A 14,046-nucleotide genomic window follows, 5' to 3' on the forward strand; every position below is an offset into this window, starting at 1 on the left:
AGCACCAGAGGCATTTGCAGTATAATACTGAAACTTTTATCCTCATCAGCATTACAGCGTGGTACTTAGGCTAACACTTCTATCTAACCTTCCCATACAGTACCTTTTATCGCATTTAGAACAACTGCAAGGCAGACTACCTGGTCACGCGCTCAGAATCACCGGCCACCCCACTGCGTTTATCTCGTCTTCTTCCGCTCTCCCGGACGCCAATTCCACCTCTGATGAATTCTAAACACATCTCTGTCGATTCGCCATTGACATGTCCAAATGCCTCGTAGCTGTGGCGCTTTCAGTACACAACCAACGCGACTACGTGACACGAAGTCGAGAACGCTCTTAGACTTCGCCGCGTTATTTCGGGCATCCCCGCTTCGGGAGGTGAATCCAAGTACGGACTAGGAAACAAGGCAAGAGGCGCCTGCGCAATTTCTGTCGGACACTCGGTAGCCGTTGTGACCCACCGCTGCTGAGCTCGAGGACGCCGGTTCAATTCCCGGCCACGATGGTCCCATTGTGAGGAAGCGAAACGCTAAAGCACCTCTGTACCCTGGCTGCCCCTGTACTTTGATTTATTTGGACATTAAACCACCGCAGTTGATGAAATTTAATCTTTAGTCCTCCATTAGGTCGTTCCTTGTAATCATAATTTGATTTTAAGAACTTGCTTTTTTGCACGTCTAGTAAAATTGCTCTTTGTGATAATACAGCAACTGGTATACGCTGACGTCATCGAGGCTGCCGTTCTGTTGTACAGCTGGCACTACAAAAAATAGCGATTTACCTTAATCTAATTATATGCGAAAGCCAATTAAAAGCTGCGAGTCGTACAATATGGCGTATGGTGACACAGTGCGAATACTCCCTACACATTAGCTTTCACTTAAGGTGGCTGCTCAGACGCTTGAATGATGATCCGTCCCCGCAGCTCGATTTATGACGAAACCGATGCTCTAGCGGAGCTTTCTTAATGAACCGCCTCCGATTTTGCTGCCCCGAAGCATCTGGATGCTGCTGTATTGCTGAATAGCCTCACACAAGCAAATTACGTGCCCCATGCCTCGGTTGCCCAGAACAACGGCCGCGCAGTTAAACCAAAAGGCCCTCCAGAATATTTTGAATTCCGCCGTCGCTATCACATGCAAGAGAGAAAGGACAACGAGGATGCAAGAGGCAGTCGACAAGGGGTGCCGCTGGCAGTCACAGGCGCAGCTTTACGGGGAAGAGCTGCAAGTAAAGTGGCGATGTTAGTGAAATATACCTAGTTATGTAGTTGAACAGCGATGCACTTCCTCCATCGCGTGAGCAAAGGCATATGCCTGCTTAAATGCATTTTACTCTCTCGTTGCAGATGCACAACAGGTAATGTTGACAGCTAAAGATGGCGACACTCAAAGGCAACCGTGAAGTAATCTATCTATAGCACCGGTGCTGATGATGCCTCCGGGATCATTTATCACATAAATGAGTCGTGCTTGTTCTCTGCATTTGTGCGTTCATGATGTAAAGGATCGGGCTCACCGGTGGACTCGCAAGAAAGGCCCTCCCTACTGCCTTTTCTGCCCCGAGACACTCCGACAATTCTACGCTGGCAATACTGAGCCGACCAGTACGTAACTGCACCCCTTACGTTCTTCTGAATGAAAATGCCGTTGGTGCGCCCGTGAGTTTCCCTAGAAAACAAATATATGCGCCGAACGCAATCATACGGTATGAATATGGAATCCGGACATATCAAGCTTTAGTACTGCGTACGCCATCTATAACAGCGCTGCGTCCGTAAGAACGCCACGTTTCGCATAGAGAGCATTCACAGATCTTCATTCGGTGCTCTGCGTAAATTTAGTAATGCCTACGTAGCGTCCGCGATGGCGTCCTTACATAATCAACGCCCTTAGGGACGCTACGTACGCAGTACTAAATCTCGTTACTTGCCCAGAGCTCCAAATTAAGTACGTTGTCTCTTTTGATCCTGGCTGATTTGTGCGAATCTAATTATCATGTATATCCCTGTTTTGTGGATAGTTTCATCGTTTTCTCGCAAAATATTTAACCTTTATGTCTCGCAAGATTAATAATCAGCCGTAACTAAACGAAAAATATTGTCATTTATTTTCAGGTAGTAAATGTAAGAAGCGCAGCATATATTCTTTGTTGGGATTTATCAAACCATCGAAACATCTCCGCAGAGGTTACTGGGTTAAAACCCGTTGTGAGAGTAAGCAGCAGTGCCACTACTCTAAGGAGCGGTGCAGAAAGCATATGGACAAACCCAGCAGAACTGCGTGCAAGTCACGCAAGCTAATCTTTCGCGCGTAACAACTTCTTCACTTTAAGTGGGACGCCGCCTCGAGCCTGTGTTCTTGTGTCATAAATGGTGACGTATACATTGAATAGTAGGCTACAGTCACACAATTTAGAACCAATAACGAAACGGGGCGCACATATAGTTTATGAACTTATGTTGTTGGCACGACATATTTTCCAGTTCTGAGTGCAGGAACTTAGGACAAAACAGACTCAAGGCTAGACAGGCACAAGTGATTGCGTGTATATCCAGAGCTTTGTAATACTTATGTCTGTGGTAGGAACTGCAAAATAGTTTATGAAGTGGTGGAGAAACGGATGAGCCTCCATTAATTTTCGTTTCGGCTTTGCAATTCCACAAAGTAACCCCGCGAAGAAAGATTAGCGCATAGAACGCGAAACATCCATTAACAATTTTATTAATCGTTGTAATAAGCATTCCTTTAGATTCAAGGTATATCTCACAAATTATGCCTCGAAGTAACTCAGGTAATTCTGTATGCGTTGATCTTTTAAAGAGTTATGTGACATCAGCCGTGTTGCGAAACGCAATTTATGCTCCCACCGTCATGCATATACAATATAATGTGCTTCCACGTGTGTATAACGTACACATGAACTCGTAACTACAAGCACGCCTTCCAGAGAGCGTACCTCCCTTCCCCCTGCGCGTTCGGAAAGACGTTCGCAGGCTTGCTTCGCTACTCCGCCACGTTTCTAGTGCAGCTTGTAGGAGCGGATGCAGGTGTGTCGGTGTAATTCTAAATTTCAATTTTTTTCTGAGAAATGTGGCACGTAAGAAAGAGTGCTACTGATACCTCGGTACACAAGATGTTCTTTTTGAGGCTGGTTGCGCAGAAAAATTGCCGTGCGTAGATGCCACTGCCACCTCCAACAACACCATTCCGCGTGTTCTATAGAACGTCTCTCCACTCAATGCTCCAGTTCAACTGAGTGATGGTGACCACTACTGCAACCCCTTACAATCGGCGTTGCGACCAGTAATCACATATAGCCTTTTCGGTGTAATTTGGCATTATTGCGTCTATTACAGGCCAGCGCATTGGCTATCTCTACCTCTTTTTCTTTATACAAGCATCTATATTTATAACTTGCCGTTATCGGCGCCTGTGACCATAGAGTTTCATACTATAATACCTAGAGGGGAATCTGGCGCTAGTGTCTATGTGGGCTCCTTGAGTGGCGCTTCAACCACCATGGGGATGATGAGAAGTACAGGCTTCGGATCTGCTTCGGGTGGATTAGGTTCTTGAGAATGGCGACGCTTGTTTGCCGAGTGTAAAACAAAGCGGTATGATCTGATTTATAATTAAGACTTGTTTGAATCTCTTGTACGTGAAACTTATTACAACAAGCTTGCGTAGCCATGAGATGGGAGTGGAACCTGGGCAAATTCAGCCACCAGGATATGCATTTCTCTGCAATTGCGTTCTAAATATGGCATCGCAATAAAATGAATTATTTTTTACAACACTTCAAACAAACACGCTTGTGTTTCCCTCGAAAGTACGCATTATCTATTCATGGAAATAACAGAACTGTATTGAGTGAGAAACAACGTATCACCTGCTGCGATGCTAGGTGCGTCTGTTCAAGTCGGTACGTAGACGTGCTACTATAGGCGTCAACGTGAGTGCGTCCACACCAAGAGGTGCTATATCTGCCAAACAACAGTAGGCATTGTACAAGCTCTCATATACCGATGCACTATAAACAATCAACTACTTCTGTGACGACACGTTTCACTTTCGTGTTATACCGATTCCTGTGAAAGAGGGATCAGCCATCTTTTTTTTTTGTTGTTAGTCCGTCACCTATGCATCGGCGCATTATTCAAGAAAGCGGCAAATCGCTTCGAATGAGCAAAGCTGTGTAGCTAGTGAACTGGGCCACTGTATTCGACTGCTTCGCAATACTGGTAAGTGTTGGATATGGTAAACTCGGGAAGCCCCTGGAATATTTTTTCACCGTATATGAGCGTCCTTTTTCACGAAGTTCCATGATGACCGAGTATCGGAACGCGATCTTCACTCGTCGGCCGCATTATATAACTGAAATTCGTATTCACAGGCTCGGTAGAAGCTGCAAGGTTCGTAGCAGTGGCCATGCGAGTGCCTTTTTTATACAGGCGAAATAAAGGTGTTAGAAGTGTTGCGTTGTGAACGAGGCTATGTTTATGCGCATTCTAAACTGCAACTTAAAAGGGCACTTAAAAAATGAAAAGAACGGTATTTGACGCTAAGATCACGGTTCCGGTCTCCCGATACACCAGGAAGCGGCAACTCCCTTAGCCACTGTGTGTATGATCGGTACTCACTATTTGCGACAATCCGGGCTTGAAGTCCTTCCTTTGTAAATTAGCAATCCAACTATGGCTGATGTCTGCAGTCTCCAAGGAAGCCGTGAATCGCGAATGACCGGCAATAAGGTGAGTCCTATTGCGAAGCAGTGGTCCGAAAACTGGGCACACCGATTCGATTCATTCTTTCATGCGACCACATGGTTGCGGCGGTGAATACGGGAACCCGAGGCGCAAGTTAAGGATTGGGCGAACTTGCGCCCACCAAAAGAAAGGGCACTGAATTTCAACGTTATACCGGCAGACACGGCCGTCGAAATCTGATCTGCGAGATAAGCACATCGGCTCTTTAAACGTGCGTCACTGTGAGTCCGTTCGGGTGTAATCGCTGGTGTTCGCGTAAGTTCCATAATTCACTCTTCGCGTCACGCATGAAATCTGATTAGACTCCGCGATAACGTTCGATAAGCTTCCCATACAAGAAGGTGTATTATACTCATTGAGCGGTAACATTATAGCATTTGCTAGGCGCTCTTGGGAAACGAAAGATAGTAGACTGCAGCTCATATGTATCCTAGAGTTACTGTATATGCTAAAGGTAGCATATAAAGTAACTCTAATCTATCCTATCCTCTACCGCCCTCTGTTTGCAACTGAATGCAGCAGAATATGCCAGGCAATCCGACAGCCATTCGCATGGCACAGCAGCGGTATGGTTTCTTTCGAATTCTGAGAGTTTCGCTTGAGGTACATGCGTATAACTTCGACGCTGATAGCGCCATCTCCTCCCTAATAAACAAACTACTTCGCGAAAAGGGTTGATATAGTACAATAATAACTGATAATCAAGTTCATGATGAAAAGAAAAAGAGACGAGGTCTTTGACATTCGAGGATATTGAAGACAATGTGTTGGTGGGCCCTCTCGCCCGCTTTCTGTGGGACAGACTATAATGCAGCGCAACAGCTCCCGGTCATGTGACCTGAGCAGAAACGTCACGTGTGACGTCCACCGTACAAATTGAATGAAAGGCAAGGTTTAGCCTGGCGCTGCACAGTACAGCCAGGGGGGTGAAACTTCGCGGTTTTTCTGTCCCGCGACCGCAGCGATCCTAATGTTTGGGGGCTGTACTACATACGAACATGAATGAACGTTGTTGTTCCACTTTATATTAATTACCAGGTTATTTATTCACTCCGGAGTTTTTAATACGCAAGCGAACCTAAAGGTTGCAGTTCGAGATTGCGAAAATACGAGCGCCACCTGGAGTGGAAAACGGGAACTGCGCCGTCCTATCTCTCAGCGAAAAAGGGGCGTTTCTTGTCGCGCGCCCATGTGTGCTACGGCCTACGGTGTCCCAAAGGCCGCTTTTACCACGGTAAGGTTTGTTTCAAGGAAACTGGCGAAACCTTTGCAAGCTTCAGCGAAACAGACGCATGAATGGATTCGCGCCGTTATCACAAATCGTGCTGTGCTGAGGGTGTCGAAATTCTTCACGCCACACCGGCATAAAATTCTTTAGGATCCCGGCGGACGAAAGGTACGATCTGCATGCTGCTCTCTTCGTTTTTCTACGCTTGCACGGCATATCAGGATGCGGTTGCAGCAATAGCGTAAAATATTCAAGCTGTGCTTTTACTGTATGAATGGTATGTTTAGGCAATAAATCATTCAAACAAAATCTGCTCCTTATTCCTGTCTAATTTGTGTGTAGACGTAAACAAAAACAAAGTCTTACTTAGAATAAGTGGTGCAAAAATAGGTGGATGGGTAAACCTTCATTCATCAGAACGCAACGATTGCCGTTTTGATCATGTGGCGGGTTGCGCAACAGGAGGAAGGTCGCGCGCTTGCCAGCTGAATACCTTCCACTCGCTCAATTTGGCTTGCTGGTGTATCCCAATTGAATTTGCTGCTAAATCGCCCCCCCCCCCCCCACCACTCCGATCCTCAGTCCTCATCAAGATGGCGTCCCCCAGTGCGTGTCAGCAATGCGCCGCCATGTTTTAGTACCGCCCCCAAACACCAGGTGTTCGTCCGGCGCTGCCAGCGAATATCGCGTTCCATGGATGGTATAGGAAGTTTCACCCCCCTGGTACAGCCTTTTTGCCAGTGTCAGTGGTCAGCCCCTGTCACTGCGGGGTCAGTAACCTACGCTGTGCAGCTCCGCGGTTCTCACTATTAAGGCGAAAGCCTTAGATGCCTCATCACACGCGAAATTTGACCGTCGGCTTCCCGCGGCGTCCGGAAAGAGTTAGGCAAAAATCATCATCACGTGATGACGTCACCATACGACGTCGCGATGGCGTCACAAATCGCCAAAATGTGACGTCACTATGACCACCACTTCTTGCGCAAAATTTTCTAAGACGACGGACGAAACAGACACGGACGGGCACACCTTGTGTAACAAGGTGCGCCCGTCCACAGACACAAGGGCGCACCTTGTTAAAATATATTTGTTCAACGAGCCCTTCTATGTGTTTGACACTGCATCCTTCAGTTTTAATCACTCTCATTGCCATAACAGTGTGCAAGTTGCGCCCGTCCGTGTCTGTTTCGTCCGTCGTCTTAGAAAATTTTGCGCAAGAAGTGGTGATCATGGAGTACCAACTAGCTCGAACCCACACCTTGTCACTATGACGTCATCATGAAGTCACCGGGCCGTCACGTGACGTAACGTCACACGATTACTTCATCACATGACATTTTAGCTTGGTCAAAGGTGGTCCGATCACGGAGGCAATGCAAAACCAGGTGAGATGCCTCCGATCTTGGAGGCAGTGCAAAACTACGTTATTTGCAGAAAGCTTTCGAAGGGTGGCGGGGCAGGATGAAAGCATGGGCTGAGAGGAAAAAGAAGATGGCTTTCGCCTTCCAGTCGTCTTAAAGGGGTACTGACACAAAAATTTTGGCCTTGCGTTTTTCTGCTGCAATGTGTTGCTGGGGGCCTGTTAGTCATGACACGGCACATCTTTTGCTGCAGCGCGCGACAGATAATTAATTACAGGCTCCTAATTACCGACCAGTGTCAGTTTCGGTTTCAAAGACGACAAGCCTCCGGGTGCAGCTATCATCACCTAGCAGGTGCAGCGCTCGATCACGTCAGCACACAGAACTGTGACGCACTTCCGCGCGGTTCACGAGCAGCCGTCGATATGTAGGCTGCTGGAGCGAACGCGGCAAAAAATGGCGGCTATGACGTCATCATAACTTGTTGCAGCGTGGCCACGTGAGGGAAGTAGGGGTGTCACCGAGGGTCACCTTTGAGGGTGTCAATAGCGCGAGGGTGTCGATCGCGCACGAAAACTTCAAAATTCATTTAAAATACCTTCCAAGCTATATATATCAGCTATTGATATTTTGGCACATGTTATACGCATGTTCACGGGAATCGATCCCGCAGGCTATATCGGCCGCGAAATTTTGTCAGAACCCCTTTAAGTGAATGCATAAGGGACACTGTGAGTTTTTGTTTTCCAGCATCACTTGCTAAAAACAGGGTTAACAACGGCATGCCGCTCTACCAATGACGTCACACGGGACGTTTCTACTCAGATCACGTGACCTCGAGCTGTTTATGTGTAAATGAACCCTCCCACTTTCTATGACAGGGTGCGATGCCGGCGATAATTTCTGACCGAAATCAACCACCGTATGAACTCGCATGTTACAAGCACTGGCTGTAGTGTTGACTCCTGTTGGCTAATTATAGGCTAAACAATGTTATAAAAGCAACATTGTCTTGATTCAATCTTTATTTTATTTTATTAACGCTGTAAGCCTTGACAGGGCCACACAAAAGTTGGAACCAAAATAGAAAAGGTACAAGGAGAGAGAGAGAAAGGTCAAGTGAAAGGCAGGGAGGTTAACCAGAAGAAAGATTTCGGTTTGCTACCCTGCACTGGGGAAGGGGTAAGGGGGATAGAAAGGTAAGGAACGAAAAAGGAGTAAAAAAAGAAACAAAAAGCACGCACACTCCAGCACGGGAGCATCATAGTCGTTTAGCGAGGTCGGTTGAGCGGAGAAACTTCAGCAGCACCTTCGTCGCTTTCTGGTTGGAAGCTAGAACGTTCCGGCACTCCAAAATTGATTGTTCAGAAAGCGGCTGAGAAAAGGTACGAGAAAAGGTACAAATTGCTACCATACATCAGCTTCCAGAATCAAAATCTCAGAAAATCAAAATGTCAAAAAACAAGTAAAAAGTAACATAAAGGGGTATATGCATTTGGCATATTGAGTTCTGAATAAAAACTGTGCGAGGCATAAATATGAAAAACAAACACCCTGTGAGTAGTTGTGCCGTGTTCTACAATAGTGCAACTCTTTAATAAAAAAATATTTCAATCTTCGCGGCAAATCTCTAATCAATAGAACAGCCTTAAAAGTTGATCACGCGTGTGTATTCACGATATCCAAAGATGCCGTTTTCATACTGCTTTTCCGGCATGCGAAACCCCAGGATTTAATTTGCTTTATTTCCAAACAGGTTATGCGTCGCCTCGCTGTCGAGATATTATGTGCGCGTCACACAGTCCGTGCGCGTCACACTGCTTACATGTATGTAAACACGTGCCGCTTTCCTCGAAATATTCAGGCTATCTATCGGTAGTTCCGCACAGAAGCCGCGCCTTTGAAAGTTGCGGGCCTCGCGCGCTTCCTCTAAACGGCGTTTTATAAGTGCGACATATCCGAAGTATACATAGCTCCAGCGGCATAAGGAGGCGGCGTTACCAAAAAGAAGAAACACTGCCAATCGTGCATTTCTGTGACCTCGGGTGACCTCTTGCACGGTTCAAGGCGGATCAGAGGAGGATAAAAAGAAAATAACGACAAACGCTCTCGTAAGCCGAACGATTTTCCGCGCCCCCGCCGCCGCTTAGGAGGAAGAGGAAGTTGTTTCGCGGCTCGTAAAGCGAAATGCCGTAAATTATGCCACGGACGCAGGTTCCAACTTTAAAAACGTGCGCGCTTGAGAAGCAACCGTGAAGTTGGTGGCTCTCAGCCTCGCCGAAAGGTCGCTATACAGGTTAACGTGAACGGTTTCACTTTTGTCAACGCGCATCGCCATTGTAATCATCATAGTTGTGCGCCTACCTGTACAGGAAAACCTACCTGAGATGGTGGGTGTAGAAATATAAGCTCCGGAATGCTTAAAAAATGTACATAATACATTGCAGATGATATATCGACCGGCTGGAACAGATAAATCATGCCACGGGGGAGAATGTGTAACGATCTAGAGCTAACGCCCTTGGAATGCGGCTAAGATATGTATACACGTGCCCTTGAGCAAACCACACATCACTCTAATAATGCGGCCCCCTGTATCGTCGGCTGTAAGAGACCAGCCGGCTAAACGGGCTTCAGGATGGAGTAGTAAAGAAGTTAACTGCCAGTAGTAACGCTTGCTGCTTAAGTTTATTCTGATAGTCAGGAGTGTAGCTTTCGTGTTGCAACATAACTTCAGCTCTTGGTGTGATGGAAAATTCAGCACGTAGCAATATCTGCTCTGATGGCATGCAGCAAGTGATGGCCACGTGGCCGAATGGTGTTTCTTGCCTTCATTGCATTCAAACAGTAAAATCTGCGCTGTAATAGACCGCTATTGTAGTAAGGAGAAAAGGGGGGGAGCAAAAGAGAAACAACACGTTCGTTTGAACACAACTGGCACTAACGGAATCTCGCCCTAGGACGCATCCGACAGGAAGGGCAGATAAAAAGATGTTTGTGTGTGGGGGGACAGGGGAGTTGAGAAGGAGTTCGTTTTATATACGGTGAAACAGCTCCCATTTTAAGGAACTACTCTTTTTTTCTTACTTAGGTTCGTCCCGCCACGAGTGCTATTTATTTACTCGACGAAGGGCCCGAAACGCATCTCAGAATCACTATGATTTCCCGTTGGGCCATTTTTAATTGTGTATTTTATAGGACGTGATTTGTTTTCTCAAAAATTGAATAAAGATTTCACGTTGCAAATTTTGTGGTCTTGTTAAGTAAGTGGCTGTTACCTCGAGTGGTACTTCAATGCCAGCTTTCAGTCTCCAGCCACCAGGCGGGTCAAAATTTTTAGAATATTAAATGACCCCTTTCGAACAGCTCGCAGCACATTCACGTGTGCTACTTTAATTCATCGTTCACCTCGGTAACTATGTTTCGTCAGGTATTTAGTTTACATTAAGGAAATTATGTTGGGATTTCGCACCTGGCGTCATGATTATCTTTGAAGATACATAATTCACTTTGGGGAAACCGAGCTAAATAACGATAAAAACAGGGAAGGAAGGTTGCAAACACACACCATGCACCTGTTAAAATTGCTGTAGTGAAGCAATGGATATTCCTCAAACATGGGGATTCAGTGGCTAAAGCATTTCTATGAATACAAAACATACCTGAACGGCATTACACCATCCAGACGTCTTAAATACGACCACCATTGACTTATGTAACTTTGGCTCGGGCAAAGAGAGAAAGGGAGGGGGGGGGAGATAGAAAGAAAGTCACCCTGATACCAGGCAATATTCGACCTTACGAAGTGAATTGGCATGTTGAGTAAGCATTAATAGGGTCCAGAGACATATAACATATTCTTGCTAATCTTGATCGTAATTTCACTTCATCTTCTCTCCTAATTTCTATCAGCGTTAGTTTTATGAGGTAGACCAAAGTGTTATTATGCAGTTGAATTACAGTCACATTCCCATCCCCTTGGAACACGGAATAAATCTTCTGAAGACAATTGAACCCTCTCTATGAAATCTTTCTTCCTTGAAAAACCTTTTTGACTTTCTTTTATGACGTAACTCTTTTCAAATGCGTAATTCTTGGCCTAATCCTCACGATATGCACTTCATTTCTGGTCCAACCAACAAAGCAACTATGTGCACATGGTGCTCGTCTGTGGTTCATCGAAGCGACGTTAGTCGTCATAGTGACGCATGCCTGACACCTAAATACAGGGCAGAGCTCGTTCCCACAATAAATTTCGTGACCTTCTTAGCCACCAAGTTGACCTCTACACCTATATTCCGAGTTTCGCTTGTCATAGTCCCACTTCCAAGCGCCGTGCACTTGACTGCGTTAGGGGCTCATCGACACAGATCCGCAGCGCGGTTTCAGGACCCTCGCGCGTTGACCCGCTTGCCCCTTCTTGACGGCATTGCACTTGTGAGCGCGGGAGTGGGCGCAAAAATAGTTTTATCAACAGCCTTGGCAGCTCGCGAGCCATTCGGCACTATAATCGGCTTCCTTAAAGCGCAGACCAGTCACGCAAACAAGAAAAAAAACGCACGCGCTCCTTGGGTGCTTGCGCGCATCAAGGGAATGCCGACGGACCACCCCAAAATCGAAGCCACGGCTCGCCCGAAAGACGGCTTCTCATCCGGGCTTGCCCTTCGCCAGGAAGGGCCCAATTAGGGACCGGGCAGTGAAATCGCACGCGGACGTCCGCGCAGCTGGAAGGCTGCGTACAGGAGCTGCAGTCCTCCCAGCCTCTTGATACGCGAGCTCCCTGCAAATAACTCGCACTGTACATGTATATACGGCGTGATTTCAGACTCGCACGCCTTGACGCGTTCGTGATCTCCAAGAGGGTGGAAAGGGGCGCGAGTGATGCGGAGAAGCCGCGTCGAGTAGGAGAGGGCGAGCACTGGGTCAAAGAGGAAGCGGGAACCCCGCGGGTCCCCCGGGTTCTTATTACAGACACGTGTACACACGCACTCACACAAGAGAGCGCACGAACAGAACAAGGCATGTGGGCGCAGAGAAAAGAAGAAAGAATAGTGAAGAAGGGCGCCGTCGTGAAAAGAGCGAGCGTGGCGTTTTCGAGAAGTTAGGAAGCCAGCACTGCAGCAGTGAACCCGCTCGCATGCGGACGCGCGTAACGTCGGCCTCGATAAACGCGGCAGTCACAGGAATCCACCGACGCAGTCGCTCCTTCCTTCACGCGTGCTCGCGCTCGTCGCGCCGAGAGAGCGGCACGCACCGTATAACGTTGCCGCGTTAGCGCGTCGTCCGGGTTCCTTTAGCCTTTTATTTTTCTGTGTGTTCTTCTGGATTCCCTCGTCCGACCTTCCTCCTTGCGTGCAGTGCTGCTCTGCGCAGCTGTCCGTGTTCGCCTATTACCGTGTCTCACTTAATACCGTGCGGCACCATCGCGGCCAGATACCTCGTAAGAAATGAATTGGGAGGGCAAGGTTTATGCTATTGGACTGCACTCAATACCCGACTTGATGATATTGATGAATGTAGTTAGAGATGTCACCCGCCCCTTTTAAACGGGGTAGTGCCAAGTGGTCGCCTTGCCTGTGCTCGTGCACGTTCGCCTGCCTCGACGTCTCGGGCCGAATTCACGAAACTGATAGTTTGCAAGGGTATCTTGCCATTATGATACGTACCGCATCAGGATTGGCTGAAATATTCTCTTACGAACATTTTCAGCGTAAAGCATTATTGTGAATAAGGGCCCTAGTGCCGATAACGACAGATGGCATGCGGCGCAATTAATACGATGTCATGTTGAAGTACGCGCTGCTGATCAAGACTGACATCTCTGGCCTTAGCAGCCAGCTACCTTAGAAACAATTTGTCGGATCCAAGTCAGAGAGTCAGAGTGACCTTAGAGGGGTATGCAAAAGTAAAAGGAGGACGAGTTAACCGGAGAATACCCGTTGATTGCCCTCTACCGTGGAAAGGGAAAATCAGCATGAAAGACAAGAAGCAAAAAAAATTCGGCAGATCCCACCTGCCGTGGGAATCGACATGATGCGAAGCATGCGCAAGATGGTGACTGTGGCGTAACTTTTCACATTGAGCGAAACGTTACGGAATGATGCTAGAAAAATGTGGAAGTGGTATACGCACACTCATATGTTCAAGAGTAGCATATGTATTATATAACCCGTTGTTTACAGTTGCGTAACGATGCCAACAGCAACATGGGTGTTACCAACACCAGACGCGGTAAGCTTATATTCTTCAATACTGGATAGCACGAATCCGAACAGGACAAAGAAAGAACACAGATGCACAGGACGGGCGTTACTCGTAACTAAGCTTCATTCAGGATAGTTTCCCTAGATATATACATAGCCGAGTGCCACGCGCAGGCGCACTGCACGTACGTTACAGTCACAGTTACAGTTGTTATGCTTATACTTTTCTGTTATGGCGAAGAACGCACGCACGTTTCGCGAACCCGCGTGTATGTGTAAAAGGGTTCTTGACAGTTCTTGAACAAGGTCACCATTACAGTGATCAGTGAGCACCAGCAGCTGGGCCGGACTTGTTAATCGGATCCGTTCGTGATCGCGGTTATGAGGAATCTAAGTGTAGTGAAGTGCGAGATATTGTGAAGATGGTGGAAATCCTGGATTCCTCTTACGATGAAATGATCTATGATGCCTTCTGTCGCGGAC

Source organism: Rhipicephalus sanguineus, chromosome 5, assembly GCF_013339695.2.
Source record: "Rhipicephalus sanguineus isolate Rsan-2018 chromosome 5, BIME_Rsan_1.4, whole genome shotgun sequence".
In the NCBI taxonomy this organism is placed as follows: domain Eukaryota; kingdom Metazoa; phylum Arthropoda; class Arachnida; order Ixodida; family Ixodidae; genus Rhipicephalus; species Rhipicephalus sanguineus.